The sequence below is a fragment of the Crocodylus porosus genome, unplaced genomic scaffold (genome assembly GCF_001723895.1).
Source record: "Crocodylus porosus isolate Cpor-Errol unplaced genomic scaffold, CroPor_comp1, whole genome shotgun sequence".
NCBI lineage: Eukaryota > Metazoa > Chordata > Crocodylia > Crocodylidae > Crocodylus > Crocodylus porosus.
Genome location: NW_017728947.1, coordinates 50,037,883 through 50,061,429, shown reverse-complemented (window position 1 = coordinate 50,061,429; position 23,547 = coordinate 50,037,883). Strand labels below are relative to the sequence as shown.

The window sequence follows — 23,547 nt, the reverse complement described above, 5'->3', positions numbered from 1 at the left end:
TGTCATCCACAAACTAGAACAAGGTGCTTTTCATCCCCTCGTCCAAGTCGCTGATGAAGATGTTGAACACTACAGTCCTGAGAACCGAGCCCTGGGGAACTCCACTGCCCACACCCCTCCAGGTAGAAAATGACCCATCCACCACCACTCTCTGGGTACAGCCCTCTAGCCAATTTGCGACCCATATGACTATGTAGGCATCAATGCCACAGTCGCCTAATTTTTTAATGAAAATGGGATGGTCTAGGTGTATTTGATTCTGCTTCAAGATAGGGGGTTAGACTTGATAATCTTGAGGTCCCTTCCAACCCTCCATTTCTAAAATTTGTAAGAGATTAAAGAATCTTATGGAAGAAAAGCCCATTGTCTAGTTTAAAAATAATTTGAAATGGCTTCCTTTAAATTCTAAGGAGCATATGTTAATCTATGAAAAAGGTACTGCAAAACAAGTTGCCAAGATAAAAAGAGCTCATGTTAACGCACCTATTTAGAGCACCTTGAGTTTTAAAAACCAGATTGTAGTAAATCCCGAAAGGGAATTATGTATTTCTCTCTCCTATTCCAGTTTCAAATTTCTTTGCTCAACTTGAAATTAATCATTTTGGTTAGAAAGGAACTACTCATTCCATAGTAACAGATATTTGTATAATTTTTATTACTTTTTCAAGTCTATCTGGCAAGCTGTCTGGCATTTCTGTCTCTGTTTAGTCTTTTAAGTTTCAAGTGAATTTTCCAGTGGGTTTCTTTTTGGCTAGAAAGATACCTAAAAACTCAATTGTGGAGGAGACAAACTTCAAAAGAAAATAGAGGGAGATTAGTCTATTTTGCATGCTGCACCTAGACCTTTAACTCAAGAGATTTTCAAAATTCACCTTCTTTTTGATACATGCCAGCCACAATTTTTTACTTCTCAACTTCAGCATAGAGTATAAGAGTGATACAGCTCCAGTGGAATATTCTGTAAGAAGCCAATGCATTGTGTATCAATTACAGGGATATTCTAAGACTCCACCACCACTGAAAGGTTAAAAACTGTGTGCTCAAAGACTAAGACTTTCTTCCAACCATTTCAAGAAGTAAATCTAAGTTACTTTTGCTTAGTACAAAGATTTCCCATCCACTCCCTCCAGCCATATTTCCTTCTACTAGAGATGTAAATATTATAAAGTTCTCCATAGAGACAGGGCAACCTTCAACATATTGGCACAAACTGCCATGCTCCAGGAACTACTAAACACTAACACATATGAAGTAGCCAAAACTCAAAGTACTGCAGGTGTTTCCTTTACCGGTACTTCTGGAAAACATCTTTTACAGTGCTGAACCTTTCTGTGTGCCAGCTTTCTCTATGCATAAATGATTTTCCTAGACAAAGTTCTAGAACCTAATATTTATACAATAGACTTTTAACGTACCATATCTCAAAATAAAATTATCAGCAGACAAAATATATTCCAAGCAATTTGTGTCTGTAAAGACCTTGGATATTAACAATTCCTTTAATAAAATGCATACCAAATGAAGGGAGAGACATCTTACAAATATCTGAGGAATATTTTTCTTGTCTATTTTTCTGATATTTTAATTCTAGGTCCAACATGAGTTTAGTCTCAGGCCTGCAAATACAATCTATCTACAGGCACAGTATTCTGGAAGAATATTGTAAACCACAGATATGTGACCGTTTGCACATGGATAAAATTAATTTATGAGACCATGGAAAGAATGCAACGTTCTCAATCATTTCACAGCACTGGTTTTCAAATTCTATTCCAAGAATTCAGCCACTTAGATATTACTAACTATCCTCTATCAAATATGTATGTGATCTTACATTTTTGTAACTTTTATAGAGCAATAAACCCCATTTTTGAACTTCACTCTTTTTCCTGTATCTGAACTCCTCTTCCCACTATGAGAAGCCCAGTCCTGGAAATTTGACAGCCAAGTTGAACAAACTACATTTTTAGATAAAACCTGTATAAATGGGGGGGAGGTTATTAACAAAAAAACTAGAATTTACATATGATAACATCCAATCCATATCAGTAAATCCAAGACAGAACACTACAGTAGCTAACAACGTACCTGCTCTACAAAGTAAAAAATGGATGACAAGTAAAAAAAAAAAAAAAAATCTTCCAAAATCATGATACACGATAATATGGATTTCAGAAAATGTGTACAGTATGCTGCAATGAGAAAAGAAGCCTCACACACATCTGCTAGAATTGGACCAAATCCAATATTGCTGACTTAAAAAATACAAGTTAAGTATGACCATGGCATTTAATAATTTAGGTACTGTTTGTAAATCACCATTTAGACGTTTGAAATTAAAACTACCCCTGGCAAAAAGTTTTTCCTCTATTTTGCTCACATATCCATTTGTTACTGAAGGATTACTTGTGTGTGTCACTGTTGCTGATATCAATCAATTTGTTGTTTAAAAAGGAGAAGAAAATCCTGTGAGTTGAATACATCTATCTGTCTGTCTATCTATAGGTCAAGTAATACAGCTATCAAATTAGAAAGTGTTTCTTTAAAACTGGATAAAGGGAATCAAAACCCACATATTGATAAAAGGCACACCATTCCAGAAAGGTGAAATGAGAATAATATCCAGAAGCACACAGGAATATCGTATTGAAAGTGAATGATGAACAGTAATCACAACGAAGCCCGATAGATACATCTTAAAAAAAAAAAACCAAAAACTATAAATACTTTAAAGAATTAAGTTGAAGACACACACAGAAACATTTTACAAAAAAGGGTATTTATAAGGAGTACAATTCTTAGGCTTCATTCCCACATATGTGAGCTGCTTCTCACATATGTTAAAATGGGATCTGATGTTTAGACTTTCTCCTTTCCGTTAGTGATTAACTGAGGAGCATGATTTGCCCATGCATATATATTATGTTTGCATTTGTATCTGCTACTGATGTGTTATTGACAGCCAAGTCAAGCAAGAGCACTGATGACACAGCAAATATATATAGTCCTTTTGCTATATATTTAAATACCACAAGTCTAGCAGCCCCCTCTTTTAGCCTGTGAATCTTGAGGTGGACATCTTTAGGTGCTGTGCTTTTACAGGTTCTCCCCAACCTCTGCCCAACTCCTACCCCAGCTTCTTGGAACAACCCCAAAAAGAGCACTGAGGAAAACAGGGCTAATCATCAGTAGATCTAAGGGAGCAAAAGAATCTAGAGAAGCCCAGGCAGCTACCCTGCCATCTTCACCTATTAAATATGAACAAGAGTGAAGAATGAACAAGAGTAGAGCATAAGACTCTTAAATCCTATAATGCACAGATTCTTAAATTCACCCATGACTCTTTCTAGCTGTGCATTTCAAAGAACTTTTAAAACATCTTTATAAGGTAGGAACTTTATTATACAACTACAGTGAGATGGAAAGAAGCTAAGTGACTTGCCTGAAGTAATAGTCAGCAATGGAATTTAATGCTCCTGGCTCTCGGTCCTCTGCTTTAGCCTTTATGCAATATTCTTCCCTATATAGAGAATCCTTAAAAAAACACCCTCTTAAACAGTGAAAAAATATAGTTATAAGTATCACTCAATGAAATTTACTCCCAATTGAGCATCCTACAAGCACATGTCCTTAGCTACAGGCCTGAAAATACCGGTGACAAATTACCTCCTGAAATGTAAAAGTATCGGATTCCAAGTAGGGAATAGTAAAAAAGCTGGTAATCTTATGCAAAATATTAGCAAGATATATACCATCTGCACAACCACCATGCTTTCCTGTTTGGGTTGCGATGACTATCATATAGAGGCTGAAATTCTTGACCTTCTAAAATCAATTGTAGTTTTTCCACTGACCTCAAGGAGGTTAGGATTTTATCTATAAATCTGAGGTGGAAATACAATTTCTGTGTAAGGTTTTTATTAGCAGGGGAAAAATTTCAAGGAATTTAATTTTACCTATTTTACTTCATATATCGGTTTTCAAACTGTGTGGTATTACCATTTCTTCCAAAAAGCAAATGCATTTCTTTTTTAAAGGCAAATCAATGTTAGTTGCTCAGCACTTGTAAGCATTTTTATAACAGAGAAAGTATTCATGTCTTAAAGGAAAAAAAATATTGAAAAATCTTTTAAATTCAAACTTCAAAAAGGCAATTAACAGTGGATAAAAAAAATCTTTAAATTATCAGTATTCTCAGTAGAAAACCTTAGAGTGCTCAGATTAACCTCATTTCACTTACGTTTCACTTCAAAATAAAAGTTAAGTGAACACTGCCTTTTCCACATTACCTTCCTTTCAAGTACTGGATGTATTGTAATCTTGCCGCACTTATAAATATACTTAAGGATTTGCATATATATTGCAGTTAAGAAAGCCTTACTAGATTGCCCACATATCCATTAATGATTTTTTTTTTTCATTTAAATAATAAATATGCTTTCCTTTTAAAAAATGAATTTAATACAGCATAGGCTAAGGTATAAATGTAGTAGAATCTATTAAAATAATTTAAATAAAACAATATATTCAGTCAATGAACCTCTACTAAAAACTCTGCAATTAAAGGCTGATTTTCTTCTGTATAAAAATGACAAGAAAACATTTAACTTTTGAGGTCAGAAGTTCAAAATACACACATTATTTAATGTACTAGCCAATTGCCAGTCAAGAATGACGGGGGGAGGGGCCGGCGGGGACAGAGCACCACCGCTGCCTTCCTTCTTCACTGCTGCAGCTGGCCCTGGGAAACGGCATGATGGTGGCTATAGCCTCTTGCTGGCTACTGCCACCCACAGCTTCCTGGGCTTCCCTGCCTGCCTGGAAGGGCCGCTCTGGCCCCCAGTTCCCCACAATGCTCCGGGCAGGTGGGCACAGCCCCTCCTCTGCGGCAAAGCGGGTGCTAGCCCTGGGCTCTGCACCCTCTGCCACAACAGAGCCCAGCACTGCTACACCCACCCTCATCCCTGTGCCCAGCCAGATGTGGCACCTTCTGTTGTTTCAGCTGCTGCAGACCCTAGCAAGGGCACAGCAGAGGTAAGTGGACATGGAGCAGCTCCCCTGGGCTTGCAGCTCAGCACCTCAGTGCACTCTGCCCACCCTCAGACCAAGGCTCAGAGAGGAACCAACTGCTTGCCCAGGTTGTCATGATGCCTGGCCCTGCTGAGTCACTGAGTCCCCACCGCACCTTGAGGAGCTGGAAGAGACCTGCAGGCCAGACCTGATCAGCCCAGGTGGGCCAATCTGAGCACTGCCATACCAATTAACTGTTTAACCATTGTAATTACAACAGGATAAAGAAATAATTTTATAATTGGTATTTCCATTCCAAGTTGGAACCTAACCTCCAACTCCAGCAGACACTATCATGTGTACTCCTTGATCAGGACTATCCACTGAGCCCACGTAGATGGTATCAAACTCTTGCTTTACTCTCTTTATCTGAGCTCAACAATTACAAAATTTTACAATTCTGCACCCATAATGGAGGCTTATTCTCCAGCTAATGGAAAAACCACCACCTGTTCAGTAACTACCAACCCCTTGCATCTGGGTGCTTCAGTTAAACGGCCTTTCTTAGTCCCTTTGTACGTGTACAGAGACGCAAATATTAATTTTAAGTGCTCTATCCATGTCTCTAAACTAAAATACTACAGCATATGAGACCAGGAAAGCAGATGTCATTGATTGTTAGGTGTGAGGGGTTTGGATTTGGGGGGAGGGGAAGGCGGTAAGGGGAGGATAAAGTGTGTGATGAGGTATGTCACATGGAAAAGTAGTTTTGTTAATTTGTTGTGTGGAGGAGGGAAATGGAGCAGAGTAAGGAGTAATATGTGCAACAGAAAGCACCAACACTGGGCCCAAGACAGTGCAGGAAAGGGTGGATAAAAATCAATGATTTTTTAAGATGCTTTTTTTAAAACAATAAACCTATATAAAGATAGCTTTAATTTAAGATATGTTAAAGCTTAAATCTATCATCATGGAATAGGGATTACAACTTCTAATTATATACAATTTGAGACAATGTAATCATGTAACCTTTTTAGAAAATAGGTTTTATAAATAGGTCATAACAGGCCATGGACTATATTAGGGGCTGAATCATATGGGGTTTCCAGAGGCTCCTCTATAGATTAGTAAAGATTAAAGAAAACCACTCTACCCAATGAGACTTGGTGCTTAATCTAGAAGATCCCATTAAGCATCTGTGTGATGCTTAGTTTCAGTTACCAAAATGTGGATGCGTCTCCAGAGATACATTCTTGTTAACAGCAGTATATAGAGATGAGAGATAACAGACTTGATTACCTACCCATCAGCCCACAGGATATCAAACAACAAGGATGCGTTTTTTGTAGAAAACAACGATTAAATCAAGGCTTCCTGATCAGCGATTTAAGAACAACATCCTATGAAGTGTAGATTAGTCTCAATTTCAACACCTGGAAACTGGAGAAAAAAATTGTCATGGGTGCAGGTAGCAAAAAAAAAGGCCCTATTTGGGAATATTTTCAAGAAATTCCTGTATCCCTGGGAAAAAGAGGAATTAGAGCCAAATATAAACAGTGAAACAAAGAGATGCTAGGCGTGTGTAGCCTGATTGAAATAACTTTATGATAAATGCTTCTCAGAAGACAATGAACTTGAAGATGGTGATGTATACATGTGTAAGCCATCTGGATCAATTGGTTAATAAACATGCTATTTTTGAACCATTCTTATGGACTGCCTACCATATATTGAAATGATAGCAAGTGATAAATCTCTGACAATAATAGTTATTTTGGGTGAATTACTTATGTATTTCAAAATGTCTATGTTCAAAATCTAATGGATGTGCATAAAAATGTAATTTTTTTCAAGCTGTTTTATATCTATAAAGAAAAGAGTTTAAGATAGAACGAGATAACCTTTATGATTTTTTGAATATTTTCCCTATAGAACTGGGTTTAAAAAAATTGAACTCCAGTTAAAAAAAACTGCTTTGCAAAGGGTCTTTCATTTGCAATTCCCCTGCACTTCCCTCTCTAAGTAATGCACTGAGTAATACTCAATTTATGTGACTTTTTAACCTAACCCTTTTGTTTCAAGGTCAGGCTGTAAGAAGCTATGAACATCCATTATTGGCAATGTCTGCAACTTCAGAATCGTCTACTGGTAATATTAGCAGTACTGCAACTAAATATACCTCAGGCAGTGAGTTAACTGTATTCAAAGAGAGACATTCATTATTAAGTAAAACTACGGAAGAGTTCATAATCGGGTCCAGCAAGATGACATAGAAGAAAAGATTGCTCAGTTCATTTATGCAACACATTCTCCCTTTCATCTTCCCCCAAGATGTATGATGGAATTCAGCAGCTGACTGCTTTGAGCTATTTATTAATAAATTGGCCTATCCTGATGACCATCTGTGAAGAAAATTGTGACAAAATTGATGAAAGTATCACACCTGTGGCAGTGAACACTGGACTAAAAAGAAATGTAGAAGATATGCTGACTACACTAAAACCTATTTCCATAGCCTTGGACAAACTACAGAAGACTGCTGCTGTATTGTGGATGCTGCTGAAATTTGGAAAGAAATTCAAGAAACATTCAAGAACCAAATACTCAACAGCAAAGTTAAATTACAAGCAGTAAAGAGGATGGATTAAACATTTATTTCATCTCATTTTCTTGCCAGTATTCTTAACACAAAATGCCAGGGTAGACACCAAACTGCAGAAGAGGAAAATACCACTGACCTGGACATCTATGAATCACTCAAATGTGTCAACCATAACAAAATTTAAGGGCTAGAGATGAACCATTCAAGAAACACGTGTTTGCTGAGGATGTTTTTAAAAATGTCACACCACTGAAATGACAGAAGGCAATAGAATAGCAAAGCACCTGGGACCTGACTCAGTTGAAGTGCTAAACCAGCTATTGCCAGCAGTAGCCTCTTCTGTAGGTGCAGACATGGTAGCATGTGGGCTGGTTCATTCAAAGTTGAGATAAGAACTGGGAGTTGAAAAATTCATCCAGTCTATGAATAAAAACGAGGATGAGATTTATGAGTTGTAAAAACCCAAAAGAGGGTAAACGTTTTCAAAACAGCCTAGGTTAAAAAAAAAGGCATAAGACACTCAAAGAAATAACAAAATACTTTCTATTACAATAGTAAATGAAAAGGATGTTAAACTGCTAGGCTAGAGACAGACATTTCACATACACCCGTTTAAGTGATCAGAAACTGGATTAAACCTGTAACAGAACAGAAGCTCAGTGCACATAAACCAGTTTCAAAATGGCTGAAACTGGTCTAAGATAAACGTGGTTGAATGTAGTAACAAACATAGCCAGAGGCCACTGGCTGATTTTTCATAAGCCAAATCAGCTGATAACGATCCAGTTGCCAATATGCAGCCCAGCAGCTTGGAGAACAGCATCTGGTCAGTGAATCTGTTGTGGGGGAAGGGGCAAGGGGGGTGCAAATCAAGGCCCTGTGGTGAGGGAAGGAGTGGGGCTGACACTGGAGCCTAGCCGGGGTGGAGCAGGGCACGGGACGGAGCCATGCCTTGTCTGGAGGGGGCAGGCACAGGAAGAAATGGAGACAACTCCTGTGCACCCCGAGAGAGCATTGGGGCACATCCCCCTAGATCTGTGTGCGGGGCAAGAGCAGGCTGGAGCCGGGGGCAGGGCCAGTGCCAGGCTTGTGCTGGCGGGGGGGCCGAGCCATGCCCAGGATGGGCAGTGGATCCAAGGGTGGGGATATGGCAAATTTTGGGGTGGCTGTAGCTCCCCCCCATAGTCTGTCCTCCCAGGGCCACCACTGCCCACCCTTAGTGCAGCCCAATTCAAGCCCACCCCCAGGGAAAGCTCAGTACTGCCCTGGCTCCAGCCCACAGCAGCAACCCACTCATGCCCCATGCTCAGATGTGGGGGCACATGCCCCCATGCCCTCCTGGGCTGCGCGTAACAGCAGAAGCACCCCCCAGAAGAGCCACTCGTGGCTCTGCTTAATGTCCCAACCTGGATGGGCAGCACCTACCTGAGCCCCAGCTCCAGGCCTACTCTGTCCCTCATTGAGGGGGCCTCAATCTGCCCCTCCTCACACCTCTTCCCTCCCCTCTCCCATTCCCCCACAACAGACTCATCAGCCAAAGGGTGGGGGGTTGGACTCTACGATCTTTTGAGGTCTCTTTCAGCCCTTAATTTCTATGATTCTGTGACAGGTGAGGCTACAATATGAAAGACAAGCACAACTTCTTCCAATGCTAACTATATAGCAGAGTTAGGAAAACAGTAGGGAGGGCTGCACAGCACGAGCTAAGGGGATAGATACTAACAAATTTATTTTCTGAACTTTTTCTGTCATGCAAGAGATCTATACTCCCAATACTTTAAACAGATGCACAGTTTTTCCAAAGATGAACATCCTTCATAGCTTCAGCTCCCAGAATTGCAATAAATTTTCATGTTTTGTCCCACTTAAAGGCATACGTTCTTACTGAACAAAATCCCAGACAACCACATTGCCTAGGAAATCATCCAGATGCACATTTGCCATTAATAAAAACACTCTTCTCCTGGGTTTAAATTACTACACTTTTTTTAAAACATCTCCATGTTTGGGAGATAGGGGAGGGTAAAAGAAAACTAAATTTTAAAAGCTTAAAATGTTCTTCTTGTATTTAATAAAACAGTTAGCACCTCCAAATCTTTCAGCTCACAAGGCAGATCTTAACACATTTTATTACAAAGCTTGGAAAGTATTCAGTACTTACATAAAAAGCTCACTGTTATTTCACAGACCCTTCTTTTTCTCAATGGCACTATAAACAGGACAAAATTAATAATGGTATTCTACTGTAATTATAATTCCAGCCACAATTCCCCGCTTCGTGTCAGCTTCAAGGAATAAAATCTAATGAAGTTCCTTTCTATTTCCCCTGTTTATTATGAAGCAACTATTCATTCTGCATTGATAAACAGTATAGGTTTTTAATACAGCATAGAAATTAGACACCAGTTCATTTCACCTGCAAGTGGGACAGGAAACAATACCACAACCACAAGACTTTCCTCTCTGTGGACTGAAACCTTGTCATGGTGGAGAGGCTTGTGTGTCCCAATGAGACTCATTCAGAGTCTCACACTCGCAGCAGGGTCACCCATGGTGAACAAGCCTATGGGGAGGCTCCAGACAAACCACAGTCCAGCCCCACATCCTCAACAGTGGATCAGAGAAAAGATGTCATGATCACAACTGTTGTGAAGACAGAAGAAGGCTGCAGCAAGATGGAGGTCTTCTGTCATCTAGTGTTCTCCCTTGCTACAGGGCCAAGATCTCTACCATGTCAAGGTAAGATGGCTGCTGTTTCAACACATGAGCTTCCTCACATTAGTCACATGCAGGCTTCTACCACAAGAAACAACATGCTCTCCCATACCAAACTCCAAAATGCCTGAAGCAATGGTAGTGACAGACACAAGACGAATGAATCCAGCAGTCTCCAGTCACAAATCTGCATGCAGGCGGCAGTAGCCTGATGGTCATCTGGCCCCTGAGTTGAGACAGGGGTGCAATTCAGCAGCTGCTACCAAAGCTGAGATCTCCCCATCAAAAGTCAGCTCATCAGTCAATATACAGAGCTTTCTACGGGCACTAACGAACATCTTATGACCCTCTGTCTTAAGCTCAGCAACAACTAGTATACCACCATCATCAGTGCATATGCCCCAACACTAAAATGCTGACAATGCTGTCAAAAAGCAGTTCTATTTCAACCTTGATGACATTCTGACTAATACTCACACAGAAGACAAGTTAATTCTCCTTAGTAACTTCAATGCCAGAGTCGCATATGACCTGGAACTCTGGAGTGGTACCACTGAGAAGGAAAGAGTATGGAAAGCCAACTCCAATGGTATCCTTCTCCTGAGCAAATGTACAGTCTTGTCATCATAAACACCATCTTCAGACAGAGTGACAAGTACAAGACGACCTGAAGACACCCTTGCTCTAAGTGCTGGCACCTCCTTGACTATGGTATTGTTAGAGCCTGGAATCAGATGTTTGTCTATCACATGAGCCTTGCAAGGAGCCAAAGACTGCTGGATAGATCACTGGGTTGTCAGATCCATTCTGAAAATCCAGCTTGCTCTGAAACACTGAAAGCAGGCAAAAGCAAATCTGAAGGACCTTCAACTCTTCAAGACCCAAAGGTCTGTAAGGACCTCCTTACATACCAGCTCCTCAAAGCCACCCTGTGGCACAGGCAGTTATATACAACAGTCTTTCAGTTCAAGAGTTTTATTACCACAAATGAACATAAATATATGAGCACATATAACACCACAGTAAAGCTACACCTATATCACAAAACTGAAATCCAGTGCGTCGCATTTGCCCGTCTGCTCAGGAGTGGTTTGAAACAGCAAAGATGTATCTGTAATGGCTGAACTGCACTAACAAAGCAGTACTGGGAAAAGTAAGGATTCACACAGGAGCTATGAACTCTATAGTGTGCTAAATCCCAACTGCAGTTAAATAGACACCTGTCCACTGCCACTACATTAAACAGAGCGACTCTCAAGAAGGAGCATCTCACATATCTGCAGAAACACTCAAAAAAATCAAAGTAAAAGACAGAAACACATTTTTCCCCCAAAACATTCTTTTACTGCAAAATGATTCTTCAAGTGAAGTACAGAAGTAAAGCTTCCATCTGATAAAAAAAATTCAGTAATCTATAAATTAAGTGCCGCTAAATTTTTCTGCCAGTGTATTTGCTATCATACCCAGTAATATTATTTCCAGCTTTGTCAAAATCATTCAGAATGCTAGAAGAGTCCCTTCATTTTAAGCACAAAATGAAAATTTGTTTCCTTCCCATCAGTTGCTCAAACCAAGAACCAAACTTCTACAATCCCTGCTTTACTGTTCTAAAATGCTGTCTTTCACACTAGAAGATAAGAGCACCTCAAAAGACAGATTAGCAGTTCCAGAGGTGATCCTAGGTAGAGGTCACCATCTTTGATTGAGACTGGGGAGAAAGAGAGAAGATACTAGAGTGTATAGGGCTGACTGGAAACTACAGTGGTTTACAGAGAGGAGAGAAGGAATTATTTGGAAGGGTAAGAGAAGTTAAGCATGGCAATTTAAATGAGATGGGTACAGCTTTAGAAACATGACAGACTACATTTTTCAGCTGAGCTAGTAGGTTTGGGGAAATCTCCTTCCAAGGCCTGGTCATATAAAAGGGCCTGCAAATCATTTGACATATGAAGAGATGCAGTTCAGAACATCCTACATCCACAGTCCAAACAGTCCAATGGGCAGCTTCTTATCAAGGTAGATAAGCAGTCACTCTATTGATGTTCAACAGACTTCAAGAATCTATGTTTCAAATTTTCATATCATTACAGACAGAGGTAATATCTACACACCCTTTCAGTACAGTATTTACAAATCAATTCCAGAGCTGTAGTTCTGGCTGAAAGGCAACATTCAAAGTTTTAATGCAAGACAAAATATATCCAAACTGTCCAAATATTTAATCTGGCTTTTAGATGCCTATAACGTTGGCTGCAAAACTCAAAAATTTGTTTTCATCTCCACATAGCTTTTCAGAAAGTCGAAAAGACTCCTTGGGTCTGTCTGCTGGCCTTCTTTGCTAAGGAAAGAACTGCTTCTGTACAGAAAGCAACACAGTAAAAGTAGGCAGGTGTTCTACATCAGGGCTGTCCAACTGGTGGTCTGTAAGGGTTTAATTTGAAACCCCCACGCTCTAACCCAACTACCATTCCCACCATCACTCCAGCTGCAGCAGCAGGTGGGGTCTTTGGGCTCCTCCTCCCTCTTCTGGTTTCCACTTCCTGCCCCCCCCCCCGAGAGTGATGCAGCATAGCCCACGGCTTGAGGCACCTCTGTGGTCATGCATGGGAGCCAAGGGTGAAGCCAGGGCACCTGACTCAGTGTAGAGATGGATAGGAGGGGCAACCCGGGGAGAAGGGTAGGGGCAGTGGCTTCCTCTGGTGTGGCCCACAGCCACCTAGAAATTCAACAGCCCTGCTCTAGATCATGAGATTGACCACAGCTAGGGAGGAACCAGCTGCAGCCAGCTTTGTACATCATCCCCTTGTCAGAATCCACTCCACTCCTGTGAATCCCGCTGGAAATATCAGCTAATCCCATGCTGGTTCCTTTCATGCAGAAGAATGTATAGGCTTCCTACCTTCCAGTCTTATTCAGCCCTGTGAAACTACCTCCTAGTCTTGAAGCTCCAGTGTTGGAGACACGGGGGAGAAGCATCACTGTGACAGTATGCACACATTCAGCTGAGTCATGAATGAGAACATGCATCCATGTCAGAGAAGGATGAGGGAAGGAGACATATGTAGGTGAACATGAGGATCTGCCCAGAAAACACCGTAGTACAACTTCAGGAATGTTAGGTGCATGATAATGTCTGGGGTAGCGATGGAGTAATAATTGTGAGACGGCAGTGAGAGACAAGATTAAGTGAAAAGGGCATAATGCAGAATGAGAAAATCAAGGGCATAATGCAGGATGTTGAAAAATGAGAGAAATCTCACCAAGGAGCCAAGAGAATCAGTGAAAAAAATATATCTATAGTGAAAGACTCAAGTAACTTTGTCAAAGCAAAGGTTAAATTTGAGTACCATCTATCGCTGGGAAAATATATTTGGTAGAGGGTTCTTCAGTCTAGTCAACAGCTGTTTAACAAGTTTCAATGCCTGCAAACTGAAGCTAGACAAATTCAGACCGGAAATAAGATGCCACCTTTAACCATAAGTAGTTAACAGTTGGAACAACTGAACAAGGATTGTAGTGGATTTTCCATTCCTGGACGTTGTTAAGTTGAACCTGAACATTTTTGTATCAGAGCTACTGGACTTGATGGAGGAATTCATTATAATCTAATCTAAAGGCCTATGTATTATTACTACTACCATCCCATCCCCAATAGCTGTTGCATAGTGTTTTTCAGCAATAAATTACAAAGCATTTTCTAAAAGTTTAGCATTCTCCTATTTTCTGGATGAAGAAATTGAGGCACGGGGTGAAGTGACTTCCAAAAGGTCATACAGCTGACCACTCAGTGCCAGGGATAGCACTAAAATCTCGCAGTCCAGCGCTCTATCTACTAGATAACACTGTAGTTTCCTCTACGCTTAAATTATGAAAATGTGAACTTACTTTACCAGTCGGGGATTCTACTGTTTCTCATGAAGTCAAACGCAAACACCCATAAGAATTAACCTGCAAAAAAAGTAAGAGTTTTAATTTAATTGCACTGAATCTGTTGCTGTTAAATCTTCACAATTTTGTAGTTATAGCAGGCTGAATCTTGGCTTATTTTCAGATTTCTTGATTTTCAGATTACTTTGCCAGCCAACCTCCTAAAATGTAATGTATTTGAAATGTAATATACAAATATTAACTACAAATATATCACATTCTTCCTAATCAACAACATGCAGAATAAATAACTGCCTTAAGAGACAGACTATACACTATGCACGTATGTTTAGAAGTACAACTAAACTAAATATATGTATTTACTTATTTTGATGTATCTATCTATCAATTTCTTGCTCAATTTATGAAAAGTGAATACAAACATTATTCATGTAAAACAGATTTAAAAGATCTTTTCCATGCCTAGAAAAAGACAGGGGCTGAAGAACTTAGTCTATTAACTGACAATATGCCCCTGCCACTGTACCAATGGAACACATACAATCAGAGATGTAATTACAGCATACATCAGCTTTAATGCAAAAAAAGAAATGTGTTATCCACATGGATTCCATTCTTGGTGCATATAAACAAGGTCTTGGGGGGGGGAGGGGCAGCAGTGTCTTTCGGGGCCTAGCTTGCCTACCCAAAGGTATAAAAAGTAAAGCGGACTCAGCTCTCTCTCTGTTCCTTAGCAATACAGAATCCAGATGGTATAGGACTTCCAAGTACTGAGGAAAGGTCACAGAATCTATCCTGGCAAAACATACTGAAGACACTGTTATTATAAGGTACGTGACAGTTATTGATTTCAGCGATTGCCACATGGATTTCACTTTGAGTGACCTTGAAAGCCATGATCTTTTAATCAGGTAGTGAGTGATAGTAAACAAGGACTACAGAAAAAGTCTATTTTAAAGGAGGTCTCAGATCCCAAATCCTCAAACAAGTATTGCTGCTGGATAAAAAAGAAAGGGTGGGCTAATTCTCACGCAGCCTTTTTGTAACTTACTGAAATAAAGATGTTTCTTAGAGGTGCTGTTTGAACAAAGTTGAAATAGGCAAATCCAGTATAGTATAGCATAATACTACAGAATTCATATAACTGATCACCTATTTAGACTATCAGTGACCATGTTTGGAAGGCATTTCTTGCTCTGGTAAGTAACCAAAAGTCAATTTGCACCCCTCACCATGTAAAATATGCTCAGCATTACTGAGTAATTGGTAATCCATTCATTATTATCAGAATATTATTTATCTGGGTTGATCCAGTAGGACATCCTACAAAGCCAGAAGGTGTAAAATCACTGCTTCAGAGATATGTAAAATCAAAACAATGATTCCATTCCATAAGCCAATCATTTATATTTTTACAGAGAAATGAAATAATAGCTTTCTTCTCAAACTAGAAACATACACTTCCAACTAGGCCTCCCTCCTATTGTAAGGACTACTGCTCTTTGAAGCAGGTGCAGCCCCTTCAAACAACCCAGATGGCCACCCACATCACCAGTGATGATTGAATCTAAAGGGCTTTAACCCACAAACAAGTTATATATGGAAGTTTTAGCTTTATTCTTCCGTCATTAACAAAAGGATCTGCTGCATCTGACAAGATGATGAGCTAATTATAGAGGTGTTGAAGGTTTGGCACCTAAATAGCTTTAGGTGTCTAATTAGAAGCACAGGGTATGTGAAACATAAGCAAAAAGAAGCTTTATTGTGGCACACTTACTCTAGAAAAATCACTTGGTAATGCATGTATGATTCACTTCAAAAGTTTAGCTCCCAATCATAATAGTTCATGTATTAATTTCAATAAAAGAGTCCCAATAAGGCTTTACCTATGGGAATATAGCTCATAAATAACCAAAAACAGAAAAAGGAAAACAAATTTGGCCTGAAGTTCAATTTCAAGTAATCACATAACTTTTGTACCCTAGCAGTGTAAACCTGAAAACTAATTTAAGCTGCATGCACTAGAAGCATATCCTAATACCAACAAATATACATAAATCATTTACAAAAAAGCTAAACCATGGGATTGCAATACAACTGGGAGACAGCACTCTCCTTGCCAATGACAAGTAAAATTGATGGCCAGAAAATAATTTTTTCCTCTGCATCTAAGACAGCTCTGACTCACTGTGAGCACTCCAACCATATATCCTTTCCATCCATGGTTATGACGAATGCTTCAGTCACAGAGTTGATGAGAGAGATTAGGTGAGCATTTTCAGTGACTTCCTCAGTTATCTGGACCTTCATATGACTTACCCCAAAAAAGAAAACCATAGCAATATCTATCATAGATAACTGTATCTAAAGGTACATGCATGCATGCACGCACACAAAACTCTCATAAAGGCTCTCCATTTCCTTAATGATAATATATCTTTGTTAGCAACACACAAAATGAAAAGCTTTAAAATGAGGTATTTTCATCTACTGGTAACCTTGCTTAAACACATACTAAAAATTCCCTCTTCATTAGAGTAGTTAAATGGTTTTTTTAATCCTGTAAGTGATAAGGCTAACCAGACAAAGCTTGCATTCCTAGCATAAGCATTTAAAAAAATGCCTGTCTTTTCAATATCTGAGCTTACTTTCCATAACTACACTCCAAATATCTCATCTGCCTCTTCACTTTACAACACAAATTTAACTTGACCAGCATACTGAAGTATCAGCCATCGTTTTGCAGAACCCTCGAGAAAAGTGCATTTTACAAGGCGTTTTGAATGTAGCCAGACTTGGCATTAGACAAATTTCTCATAAACGCCAAGCAATAAAAAAGCCTTTATCCACCTCCCTTGAATTTCAGCCTGTTCTTAAGTGTTCTGGATGCATTGAAATGGTAGGAAATTAGAGATAGTCACACAATCTGCAACAAATGGCCCCAGGGGGGTTATCGTTTGAGTAGAGATTGCATCTTACATATTCCGTAAAGCTTTAAACATTTTCAATGCTCAGGCAAAACCATAAAGTACTAAGCCAACTAGGGCTTCTAAATCAACTAGCAAATAGCACCTACATTTCTCAAAGGCTGACTCGGTACACAATAAGGAGCATAGGCTCCTATCAGTCCAGCTTCCCAGGAAGACATGCAGATGAATTCTGCACTACCGAACTTCCCAAGGCATTCACTGACAGTTCTAGGGTGACAATAAGTGGCGCAGCCAGGAAATAACTGAGACATGAATGATAAAGACAACCACCTGAGCTGTAAAGAAAAGGGAAAAAAAAACTTTTGGCAAATCCAAGACGTAAAAAAACCACATTTTCAAGAACTGTTTCTGTAGGAGACCAAGAACAAAAGTCTTGTAAAAGGTGAACTACCTGAGGAAGAGGCAGACATGGCTACTCTCTTGAGTGAAGAAGTTGGACAGTAAATAAATATCCTGGTCATTCTTTTATCCACACCAGATCAAGCTGCCTTGTTTTCTTCCTGGTTGTTATCTCTACAGGACATTATGGGAAGACAGACATCATCACAGGTCAGTCTGATGAAAAGAACATGCTAGTACACTAGTACTGCAGCTCATACTACATCATTATCCACCAAAGTGTTTAAACGTATGTACTGAACAAGACGGGTGGCCAGATTTGAATTTAGGTGAACCATCCATTGTGGAATTCTAAAAACTCTACAACTGAAACAAATTTAAAACCTTTTTTCCATGTCTGCTAGAATATATGATCAAATCAACATTAAACACCACTAGTTCGCAGTGTTAACAATGATATCTGATCTCTATTTCCATAAAGACTTTTGGATCCCAAAATTTTGGCTTCCATCTGAAAACTTAATTAGAAAAACAGATGTAGATGGTCACTAAGACAATACTTTCTCACAGTAACCAGTTCTACAATTTGATTGGCTGTTATTAAATAAATTGAAGTTTTCAGACGCTATGACAACTGGCCCCATAACTGTGTCAGTAATCATTGCCAGAAAAGAGAGATTAGAAGTCGAGCAACTGTTGGCAGGAATACTAGTATCAATAAAGGTTTCTCTAGCAAGGGCCAGATGCAATATTATTCAGTGCACTTTGAGAAAATAATGTGGCCTTTATAAATAAATGTGGCCTGAATAAAAAGAGAAGTTTGGATGTCAATCTTCAGACAAAATGGTCTGATACCAACATCTTTAAGTTACAAGCATCACTAATAGGACATAAAAGGTACTCAAAATGAGCAATTACAATGAAAACAAACATTTCCAAATAGAATGATTACTTCCATTTAAAAAAAACAAGCAAACAACAGACAACCCACCCAAAAAACAACCTGCAATGGAGAAATGTATCTGGACCTCACAAATGGTAATGTTTTATGCATGGCCACATTTGAAAGTCATTCTAGCTACAGGCTAAACTTTTTCTATTCTAGATCAGTCTAAAACAAATAGGGAGGTTAAATGTTTGACTATTTCCTCCTTCCTTTCTTGCATTTATGACATTTTGTTAGCAATCATTTGTGAAGTGGATGATGTGAATTATTACTACAAGTAGTGCCCAATAAAAGAAGCTTAGACCAAATGTCAACAGCATACATTTATGCAAAAAAAATCCATTTTCCTTAAAACTAGATTCCTAGCTGCTCTGACCATTAATGAGATGCCTCATGATTCTAAACAAAAGCCATATATTTTCTTTGGTGTTAAATTATAGATTTACTGTGGAGAGAGGTTTTTAAAATTTCCTGTGAAGCTCAATTGTGATCAGGAAGGCCGCCTACACAGCAGAGAAAGTGAGAAAAACACACTTGCCGAGCTGAAAAAAAATACTGGTGTAGGCGTACAAGGGGGAAGGGAAAGAAAATAACTTGGTCCCAGTGAAAAAGACTATTTTCTTACAGCAGGGTAGCGGGGGGGGGAGGAAAAAAAAAGAAAAATGCATTGCTTGAAGACAGGCAAAAGGACTGTTCTCAACTCCAAAACAAGTTACCAAATACCAGATCTCCTGCATAAGTAATTGGAAGAATCACTGCAAATTCACACCCTTCACAGAGGCTTTAAGATTGAGTGCAGGAAAGCTGCATTTCCTCAACTGTTTTTCAGGTTCCTGGTACTGAACACCCTCACAGAGTTCAAATACATGCCAGCAATTGTCCCAAGTCTGCAGTCTTGATGCAATAAAATAAGAGTGATATTGTAGCTGTGATGGTCCAAGTAACGCGAGGCAAGGATATTTAGGGCTGGAGGCAGTATCTTTTATTGAACCACCTGCAACATTGGGAGAGATTTTAGACAGGCCTTTGAGCAAAAGTACTCTTCTTCAGGTCTGAGAAAGAAGCAGATGTAGCTTTGAGCTAAGCAACAAACAACACAACAGCTTGTATAAAACTCCATATGCAAAACTGTCTGCATAAAGAAATGGAGCAGGACTGTAAAAACAGCAGAGACACTATTAGTATTATCGTAGACCAGAAGAAGGATAATTTCCAATCATGCAATAGGTCCAATTAAAAAAATCACTCCCCTGGAGATCTTCAAAAGAGACTGGACACTCACCTTGATGGGTTATTTGACCACAACAGTCTTTCCTGCTCAGAGCAGAGGGATAGACCTGATGATCTCACAAGGTCCCTTCCAGCCCTAAACTTCTGTTAATCTGTATGAATCTGTCCTACATTTTCATCACAGCAGTAACATCAGTGTTATATTTTCTACCAAAACTCTCTTTATGAATGTACTTTACAATTTTAGAACTATAAAAATATTTTAAATACCCTTCCCCCTGTCTTCTCACTTAAAATCAGAAGGATTTTGATGCAACTGTTTCCATTTGATTATCACTACAATTAAAATCAAAAGGATAAATACAGTCTTAGAAAACAGGACAAAACACACATGCTGAAAATGACAACAATGCCAACAAAAGGCCTATATTTGAACGTATTATACCACTGATGTCAATAACTGTGTGATTTTCAAAATAAACAGAATTTGGCCCCCAAAAATCAAGACTTTTAGGCCAAATTTTTCAAAATTGGGCACTTAAATCCCATTAGTAGGGGAAGCTCAGATTCCTTCCAGTGCAACAGACTCAACTACCACTGAAATAGCCACTCACCAGTGGCCCCATTCTAACTGAATGAACTTATGTTATTTAAAGACTCAGGAATATATATTCTCATCCGCAGAGCTGCACCATAACAATGACTGTTACAGGCTAAATATAAAACTGATGCCATAAACCACCTAGCAAATATCTATGGAAAAAACGTTTGCATAGAAACTGAGTTTTTGGTTGTAGCCATGTTGGTCTAAGGACACAGGTAGGCAAGGTTCTTTGAGCACATGTGATATCTTTTATTAGACCAAGTGAGTAGTTGGAAAAAAGTTCCTGGCAAGCTTTTGGGAACAATCACCCTTCTTCAGCTATAGAAAATCTCCTTGGAGTCTCAGAGCAGCAGAGACTCCCTATGCCTGAAGAAGGGTGACTGTGCCTGAAAGCTTGCCAAGAACTTTTTTCCAACTACTCGGTCTTAATAAAAGATATCACATCTACTCAAAGAACCTTGCCTGCCTATTGCACAGAAACACTTTCACACTGATAATACCCTTTGGACTACTGTGTGGAAATTTCAAATGATTACACTAACTCCTATGAATAAGCAAGTTTACAGACTGCAAAATAGAGAAAAAACACGGGTATAGAGTGAGATTTTCCAAAGCATGATTAATGAGCGCAAGTCCCACTGTTTTATGAAAAGTCTGAAACACCTAGAAAAAGAAAGCACATTTCAACTTCCAGACCAACTCTAGAACAAGTAGATTAACCATTCTTCTCCCTTGAAAAGTAACCAACACAAGCCTTTTACATTAGAAGGGTAAGAGTACCGCAGTAACAAAGGGAGGAAGCAGAAATCAACAGCAGTAGAACCTGAACACACATATACAGACGATAAGGGGAAAATGGAAGGAAACAAGGGGAAAGATACCAGAACATCCAAACCCCCAAAACTGAAATGCTTACTTACATGGGAGTTTTAGTAATAAAAGAAGTAGTGCAATAGACTCCCTGTAATCTGGCATGAGTGAGAAATGGGGGGTGCCCCCCCCCCCCCTAAAAATGCTGGTTACCTGAGGCACACGGGTTTCCGGCTGGACACAGAACGGGGGCAGGGCTCCAAGAGCATTATGGACAGGAGGAGGCAGCAGCAGCAGCTTGGGGGGGCCCCCCCCCCCCCCTCCAGCCATGCTCCTTGGAGGCAGCAGGAGCGTGGGGTGCTGGCAGCACAGTGCTGGCCTTGCCTCCCCCGCCACCGCTCTGGTGCACAGGGCTAGACGTGGGGCGGGGGAGGGATATGCACAGGACCAGAGGCAGAGCAGTGGTAGCGCGAGGCATTGGGTGCTGGTGCTCTGTCCCCACTCCCTGCCCCCCTCCCCATCATTCTTGACAGGCAATTGGCTAGTAAATAGAGAAAAATTCTTCCTAAATTTTGTCATCAAGTCACACCTCCCCTTTGCCTATTATGAAAGGGGATGAGAGGGAAGTATATTATTTCCGATAGAATTGAAAATAAAATGATAATAAATAATTAGGAACGCAGAATGCTTCTACAGGGAAAAACGCATAAAAATAAATCTATATTACTTCAAGTGAACCTCATTTATCAACTTTACATCCCAATCTTTTGTGGACAATGACAATTTCAGCAGCATATGTTCACATCAACCATTATGAGCTGAAGAGTATTTTCCTTCAAAAACTACTGCCAAAACACTTTAATCTGTTCTAGTCATTAACACATGGCCTTAAAAATAAAAACTGGGGCCTGGAGGAGGGTGATTGGAATCAGGGGGCATCACGTGGATCTGCACACGCACATGGCCAGCATGCAGCCTGGCAGAGTCCAGGTAGGGTGGTGGAAGCAGCCCCAGCAGCTGCATGCAGGTAAATCTCCAGAGGGCGGGGGTTGCAGGGCCAGGGCTTGCGGATTGTCTGGGGGGCTATGTGCCTGTGCCTGTGGAGGGGACGGGGGCGGGTGCCTGTTGGTGTTGGGGAAAGTGTCCAGGAGCTAGGGCTGCAGCAGGGCAGGGGAGGTGCAGGAGGTGTCTGTCCCTCCAGCAGGGGAAGGGGGCAGAGACACCCTTCAGGGACTGGTGGGAGACACTGCAGAGCTGCAAGTGAAGAGCACTAGCAGGCTAGGGAGGATGTGGATTCAGAGTGAGAGGCACCAGGGAGGGAGGGGGAACCGTGGATCTCCTGATCGGCACCGGCACCCAATGCGCAGGGCACAAGCAGTGCCAGGGGGCTGCAGGTCAGGGTGAGAGGTATCAGCAGGGACGGCGGAGGGGAGGGGCTGCAGGTTGGGAGTAAAAGGCACCAGCAGGGCTGGGGGGGGGCTGTGGCTTGGGAGTGAAGGACAGGGGCAGGGCATGGGCATATCACTGCCCCATCCTCAATCATATTAACCCCCCTCCCCAACAGGCATTTTCATCTTTGAAACTGGATATTTGATAACCCTACTCTATGCTACAAGGTCTCCAACCAGGGCGGACTTAGAGAAGACTACAACAGCACATTAAGTATTTTGATTCTTTGATGCACTGAAATTAAAACAGAATATTGCTGACTTTGCCTCTCAGACACTAAAGACCTAAAAGACCTGCCAGCCAAGAAAGATCCTGAATTTGTAAGTCCTCACTTATTTTTATGTAACTGGAATATACCAAGCATCTGCCAAAAACATCTTAAGTTTAGACTTTAGAAAAGGCATTCCTTTAAGGAAACTTTTAGTACACGTGCAACAGAAACTTGATGTAGTTTTATACATGTTTAACCACTTCTGTTAGCACTGAAGTAGTAATGTAATATTGATTACAAGAAGATACTCAATAGTATATCCTCTTTAATCAGTAACATAATGTGATTATGACAGTGAAAGAATACCACATTCAGTTCCAGTATTTTTTCACCAGTTTTTTTCCCCTACCATGTCAATTAAAGATAATTTTTTTCTCTTATCACTTCTTCCTCAGGGTGACCAGGAAATAACCTTTTCTGGATGTAAAGATGCCTGAAGCAGTAGGATCTGAAGTTTCCACTTCAGTAACCACCCTATCAATGATTGTTCTCACAACCACTATAGGCACAAAAATGTTCATGCTAGTAATCAAACTGATTTACTGGCCACATAGTGTAGTGTTGTAACATACATACAGTTACTTTCAAAAATACTTTCATATTTTACAAATGAAATACTAGCACAATATAATATATGCAGCAATAAAATACCATTAGTTTAAGCTACTACCTGATTATGACACAAAATCTTTA

The 23,547-nt window shown here is 40.1% G+C and overlaps 1 protein-coding gene across 2 annotated transcripts in view; it reads right to left on the bottom strand.

Annotated features, from left to right (window-relative positions):
* SIPA1L1 (signal induced proliferation associated 1 like 1) overlaps positions 1-23,547 on the bottom strand; it is a 431,247-nt gene that overhangs the window by 286,062 nt on the left and 121,638 nt on the right. For both annotated transcript variants that reach the window (XM_019551381.1, XM_019551380.1), the window contains exon 3: positions 14,213-14,275. The gene's annotated coding sequence lies outside the window, so the exon portion shown is untranslated. The remainder of the gene's footprint in view (positions 1-14,212; positions 14,276-23,547) is intronic.